This window comes from Pyrus communis, chromosome 4 (assembly GCF_963583255.1).
Source record: "Pyrus communis chromosome 4, drPyrComm1.1, whole genome shotgun sequence".
Lineage (NCBI taxonomy): Eukaryota > Viridiplantae > Streptophyta > Magnoliopsida > Rosales > Rosaceae > Pyrus > Pyrus communis.
The window spans coordinates 11749838-11757090 of NC_084806.1; the positions used below are offsets into that span (position 1 = coordinate 11749838).

The 7253-nt window shown below is 36.6% G+C and overlaps 1 pseudogene; it reads left to right on the forward strand.

Annotated features, from left to right (window-relative positions):
• The first annotated feature begins 29 nt into the window (after positions 1-29).
• LOC137732692 (calcium-transporting ATPase 12, plasma membrane-type-like) lies at positions 30-6497 on the forward strand (annotated as a pseudogene).
• Positions 6498-7253: the final 756 nt, after the last annotated feature.

The window sequence follows — 7253 nt, forward strand, 5'->3', positions numbered from 1 at the left end:
AACTGGACATAGGATTTGGTAGGCGAAGGATGGCAGCGATTCAAGTTCCCTGTCATGCAGTATGTGCGTTACTCTTGAGCCACCCATATTATTACCGCGAACACCAGTGTGTGACCGATTTCTTTGGCCAGAAGAAACCAAGGCTCCACCAGGTAATTAACACAGTTGCAGAAGCAATTAGGGAAGGGAATGTTATTTGTAAGAGGGCTCGAGGCTACCATGCATTTAGTCAGAGGAACAACCTTCTGCTTGTGGGCACTTGATGTTTTACACAGACGACCTACTCTACAAGAAAATGCGTTGCATTGGAAGATGGCTTCGCAGTTTTCGTTAAGCGAAACCATTTTACAAGAAAATGTGTTCCAAAAATAAATCTAGCTGCTGAACTAAAAAAACATAATCATGTAAATACGTGTCATGAATTCAGACTGTGGTTAGTGGGGGAAGTATCGTCCCCGACGAAAGCTCGACAACCTATCTGACAAAAGTCCTCATCGAGTCGCCTGGTGGGCCCCAAATAGGAAGGAAAGCTCGGATTTGGATCCTCTCTTGAGTAAAGGATCCGAATCATGCTGACCAATGATCAAGGACTGTTAGATCAAAATCCAACGATTACAGTTATTATAACTTTTAGAGGATCTTACTGCTTGTAACCGTTGGATTTTGATCCAACGGTCCGTATTCATTGGTCAGCAGGATTCGGATCCTCTGCTCAGGAGAGGATCCAAATCCGGAAAGCTCTACACCCAACAGTGACTATATCCTCTCTCAATTATTGGTGAGAAAAATATTTGTATATATATTTTAGGAAAATGTTGAGGAAATTTTCTTAAAAGTGGGATTTTTCATGAACTCTCGACCACTTATATTTTTGGCACAACTCCCATTCTAATATTATAAAACATTGTGCAATAAATATGAGAAGGTGAAGATTCCACAAATAATCTCACTTTAAGATATTCTCTTTAGCATTAATTATCCATATTATATATACTCTGCCAACAGAAACAAATTAAGCTCTTTCTCCCGTCAGCAAAATAACTAGATTGCTTGAATTTCCAAAAAAAAATAAACAACCTAGATTTGAAAACCCAAAAACTCATAGCATTGGTAGTTGGTCGGGTCTAAATGAATGATATCCATTGATAGGAATGTGTCCTTGCTTCCCAATTAACAACTCTATGGTTTGAATTCTTTAATTTGTAAATGTGTGGTTTATGTATAACGTGTTCCACAATGTTTGGCGAGTCTAATTCTTATAATACAACTGCTATAATGGTGTGAATTAGATTCCTAATCATAACAACAATAGTTTTAGACTGGTTGAACAAAGTTGAGTGTCTACACCCTTGTGTGCGGATCTGAATCCCCTCGCATAAATTAGAATCTTGTAAAGAGAGAGACAATGAAAATGCCTTTACTTTTGGAGAGAGAAAAATCTGCCAACATTGAAAATGCCTTCACTTTTGGGAGCAGTATTCTTTCTGTCCAAATTTCCTCCTCCTTTTCTTTCTTTCACACTTTTCTCTTTGTCTCTATAAAGAAATGAACACAATGTTTGTCTGGCTGTAATTGTTCAAATAGAAAAAGAGCGAAAAGATAAGGAATTTAAAGAAGAAAGAATCCTACTCCTTAATTTTTAAGGTTGTCTAAAATTTCCAAGAAAGGGATGGAAAGGGAAATCAACTGAATGATATTGAGATCCGTTCTTGCAGTGTCGTAGTGCTAGGGAAACGTGTGCCCACCAACTTTATGTTCTTAATTTTTGCTCATCGAGTCATTGACACAAAAGAGAATTCTATTCTCGGTGAAAATGCTCATTTCTGAAAAGATTATTTGGGAAGAGAAGCATTCGTATGACATATTTACAAATAGAAATTTAACTAGATATTATTGTTAAGAACTTGCAAGGAAAGTGTGAAGTAATGCTTCTTTTTAAAATAATAGATTGATCAAATTTTTAAATCAAATTTGTAAACTAAATGATGCATTACAAACAAGAAATAAGAAGACTTAGGAAAAATCATCATGGGCTGTAAAACCCCAACAAGGCTCTCCTTAATTGAACTACTCATGATCAAACTCTCTCTTATCGAACTCCTTTTTGACCAAGTTGGTCTTAATCAAACTTCTCTCGACCAGTTTGCCCAGATCATAATTCTTATCTGCTACCCTTTTTGAAAAAGTTACTTGTAAAGAAAAGTATTTATATAATACATTAACGAATAGAAATTCTAGATATTATTGGTAGGAACTTGCATGGAAAGTGGTCTGAAATAATGCTGCATTTCTTTTGGATTTAGGCTTATTAATTGAATTGCTTCTCAAACTGTCATTTAGTCTCAATTTACTTTTTCAAAATAGTTTTGTCTCACTTTGCCTCCTGAACATGCTATTTTCTACTCATTTAGTCTCACTTCACCTCATTCCATTATAAAAAAGTTAGATCCAAACCGAATAAATCATTAAATTCCTTTCCTTTATTTCATGAACCCTAATTTGTTTCACCAAGAAGATTAGTCAACTACATTGAAGGGCAAGATGAAGACAAGACAAAGAGGTGTGTTATAATGAAATGTCCAAAATACCCTTGAATTTAACATTTCTTTAACTGAATGCGGGTGAAGTGAGACCAAAAGTGTTGAAAACGGCATTTTCAAGGGGCAAAGTGAGAAAAAACCATTTCATGGGATAAATTGAGACTTAATGACAATTTCAGGTGGCAATTCAATTAATAAGCATTTTTTTAATACAAGGATATACTTTACACCAAGATGAGGGAGAGTTCGATTAAGCCACACATTAAATAATAAACCTTTATATTCATTATGACAAATGTGCCATCTCTGTCTTTGTTTTTTTTCCCAACTACTCTATAGTTTTAAGTCTTTATTTTGTAAATGTGTGGTATATAAGGCGTTTCAATAGTTTAAGCAAGTTCGATTCCTATAACACAATTGCTGTAGCGATGTGATACCGAGATGTAGTTTAGGCCAATTGAACAAAGCTGAGTCTGCACCCTTGCATGCGGATTCTAATCCCTCTCGTCTAAATTAAAAAGGGAAATTTTATTTGAACCCATATAACATTTTGCTACATATAGCTTACTCTTTGCACCCGTATTATTTGTAATTAAATTATTAAATCTCTTTCAACCCAAATTTACTACTTAAACTACCCTCACAAACTCAATTCAATATGTAAATTTATCTTTACACCCATTTCAAAAAATGAAAAACCAAAATCAAAGCATTCTATCCACATACGTTATCTCCTTCCAACAATTGTTTTTGATAGAATTTCCATTATCCTCAGTAAATTCCAGGTTGCTTTGTGCAAACTATATAGATTTGCAAGAAATAACTGCAAGCAATCAAATAATTCATTGATGGGAAAACATATACTTGACATTTGATGGCATGGAATAATCTGCAGTAGCATGTAACTAAATAATAAGAGGTAGGAGAGAAGTAGCATTTCTAACATTCTATTCTTGAATCATGAGTTCTTGAGAAATAAGTTGCAAAGATTGTTCTTCTTCCATTATGCTATGAGAGGTTTTGAAATCATAAAAATTAAATGCAATTCGGACTAAAACTATGAAAGATACCTCGGCGGTGGAATTGATCCACTAAGTTAAACAAATTGTACCTGTTTGAAATTAAAATAAAAAAATAAAAAATAAAAAAATAAAAAAAAAAACTCAGAAGTAATTACATGAGAAGCACTTTGAAGGAAGATAGAAAATCTAGTTGAGAGCAACTCTATTTGGTGAGAAAACTTCTTGTTCATTTGGATATTGTCATTTTTGGTGTAAGAGAAAGAAGCATGAACATAAACATAAAAATTGTATTGCTGATCAATTTTTTAATAACATAATTTGTACCGAATGGTGTCATTTTTTGTTAGGGTTTGATTATTAGATGTATGTTTATTGTTAAATCTTATTTTTATTGTTAATTGTATCTTGCACTTAATAGTAATTGTGTGGCTTAGCTGAACTACCTCATCCGAACTACCTCATCCCTTTAGTGTAAAATATATCGTTATACTAAAAAAATGTTTAAGTTGGGAGTAGAAAGAGGTTATATGAGTTGAAATAAAAATTTTCAAATAGTTAATTTAGATTTTTTTTTAGTACATCGATATTTTTATACTAAGGGGATGAGAAGTTCGGTTAAGCCATACAATGGGTAACCTAATTTGATATTGAATTCGCCCTCCACGAGATTCGAACATAAGACCTCTCACTTCTAAATGAAAAAGAATATCATTAGACTGTAGTATTGAGAGACAATAGTTAATTAAGAATTAGATTAAATACAAATTATTCATTCAATCCCTATAGAAAACCTAGCTAGAGCCAACCACATATTGTGCTCTTGTAAGTATTTTCAAGTATTTTTATCTCTACTTTTGCAGGTGGTAAAAATCATACGAGGTAGCTATCCAGAAGGTTTGCCACTAGCCGTGACCCTCACTCTTTCTTATTCCGTGAAGCGAATGATGGCTGATAAGCCACTGGTGAGGAAACTCTCTACTTGTGAGACGATGGGCTCTGCAACCCGTCATTTGTACTCACAAAACAGGCACTCTCACCATGAATGAAATGAAGGTGACCAAGTTTTGGTTAGGCAAAGAACTTTTGGAAGAAGGGGCTTATTCCATACAACTGGTTATGTATACCGGCCTATCTCGGATCTAGAAATTGAGATCTCAGGCAGTCCAATAGACAAGGCTATCCTTACATGGGCCATTCATTAGATGAAGATGGATATGCAGCAAGTGAAGACGAGCTGTAGCATTCTCGATGTTGAGGCTTTAAATTCGCAAAAGAAACGAAGTGGGGTTTTGGTGGAAAGGCACGCAGGCAATAAAATGCAGGTGCATTGGAAATGAGCTGCAAAGATGATACTAGCAATGTGCACAAGTTACTACAATGCCTCTAGACATGTTGAGTGTAGAAGGAAGAGGGATAGAGAAATGTAGGAGAGCGGAGAGGTTTTTAAAACTTGAAAAGACTCTTCTAATTTCTGATTTCTTTTTCTCACACTCAAAACTCATTACACTACATGGCTTTTATAGCCACTACAATGCATCATCATTTATTTAGGTAATTATAAGGTTCTTTGAACATTGAAACATGTAGAGAAATCATGATTAACTCCAGAAATTCCAAACATCACAACTCTAGAACTTCTATCCTTTCTTATCCCTGATTTATGACTCTTCCTTGTAACTGAAATTTGGGTTAACCTTCCAACATTGAGGATATGGATGACAATCATATAATGACTGTTGAGCAGATTATTGAAGGTATGGCAACTAGCAGGCTCCGGTGCATTGCTTTTGCTAGTAAAGAACTTCCAGCTGAGGAGCAAATGGATGATCAAGGATACAAAGTTGTGCTAAAAGAAGAGGGATCTACCCTGTTAGGACTTGTGGGTCTTAAAGATTTATGTCGTCCAGGAGTGAAGATGGCAGTTCAAGACTTTTGGAATGCAGGAGTGAAGATCAAAATGATCACTGGTGACGATGTTTTCACTGCAAAAGCCATAGCCACTGAATGTGGGATTCTCAAGGCTCATGAGGATATGTCAAGTGGAGCAGTGATAGAAGACGTGCAATTTCTCAATTACACACCTCAAGTGAGGAGGGAGAAGGTTGAGGAAATCTGTGTAATGGCAAGGTCCTCTTCATCTGATAAGCTTCTCATGGTGCAATGCTTGAAAGAAGGAAGTCATGTGGTTGCAGTGACAGGTGATGGCACAAATGATGCACCAGCATTGATAAAAGCTGATATCGGAATTTCTATGCGAATACAAGGCACAGAAGTTGCTAAGGATAGCTCTGGTGTTGTGATCATGGATGATAATTTTGCATCGCTGGTCACATTTTTGAGGTGGGGAAGATGTGTGTACAATAACATCCAGACGTTCATCCAATTCCAGCTCACTATAAATACTGCAGCTGTTGGAATCAACTTTATGGCAGCCATTTCGGCAGGAGAATCCCGTTAACAGCAGCGCACTTCTTGTTGGTAAACTTGATTATGGTCACACTGAGATATCTAGCTATTGCCGGAGAAAAGCCCACAAAAGAACCCATGGAAAAGCCACCAGTGGGCAGGACTGAGCCTCTCATCACTAGCATCATGTGGAGGAACCTCTTACCTCAATCCCTGTACCAGATTGGGGTCCTCTTGATTATGCAATTCAAGGGTGAAAAGATCTTCGGAGAAGATGACAAGGCAACGACAGCCTTGATTTTGGAATAAATTTTCCGATGGGGAAAGGTTGGATTGGAAGCAATGGTCTGCCTGTTTTGGATTTGCATCCTTCTCCTGGCCAATTGGTTGGCTTGCCAAGCGGGTGAATTTTCAAGTCCTCTGGGAACTGCAATTTTCTCTCGCTTGTAAACTCTCTTGCAAAGGCAGCTTTCACTCAGATGATGTTCAGCCATCTGAAGATGGAGAAATGATGACCACTAGCGTTTGAAGGTAAACAAGCCCCAGGCTAGAAAGCATTGGCTGGTAATTAGAAACAAGATACGTGTATCCTGGCTATACAATAATGAGAAACTAGAAAACTCAATGTTCTTTATCAAATCGATTGGATTGGGAAGCTCCATGCGTAATTATGGTGATTTACTAATGTATATGAATCATATCGTTGATTCAGCGATGTTTATGGCACTGTAATATTCTCTTCACTAGAATAAATGTGAAAAATCTGTAATTGCTACCTGAATACTTTCGTTTTTTAAGTCTTCAATTTCAAATGCATGGTTTATAGTTATTTATATTGCATGATAAGATCTTTCGTCGAATGTTCATGCTCCCTTCCCTTGTAAATTGTAATTGTGGCTGAGCCCATCGGACTTCCATCTCAATCCGGTTATCATAAATCATATCTGAAATCACAATTACAAAAATGTTTAAACCTTTGGGTCGAAGCTAACAAATGTACATGATTGCGTTGTTGTCTTAAACCAAATTGCGATGTCAAAAACTGGATCCTCACTTCCAGTGTTTGGCTCTTCTAAATGACAAATGTGTTCGGCAGATCACGAGGAAAATTAAAACTGGACATAGGATTTGGTAGGCGAAGGATGGCAGCGGTTCAAGTTGTTTGAAATCAACTGGACATAGGATGGGTACGTTATGCCTTTGATATTTTCTACCCCAGATTAGATGAGACAGGTGGCAGCATGTGACCTGAAGTTCCTCCCAGATTGAATTCCGCCTTCCTTGG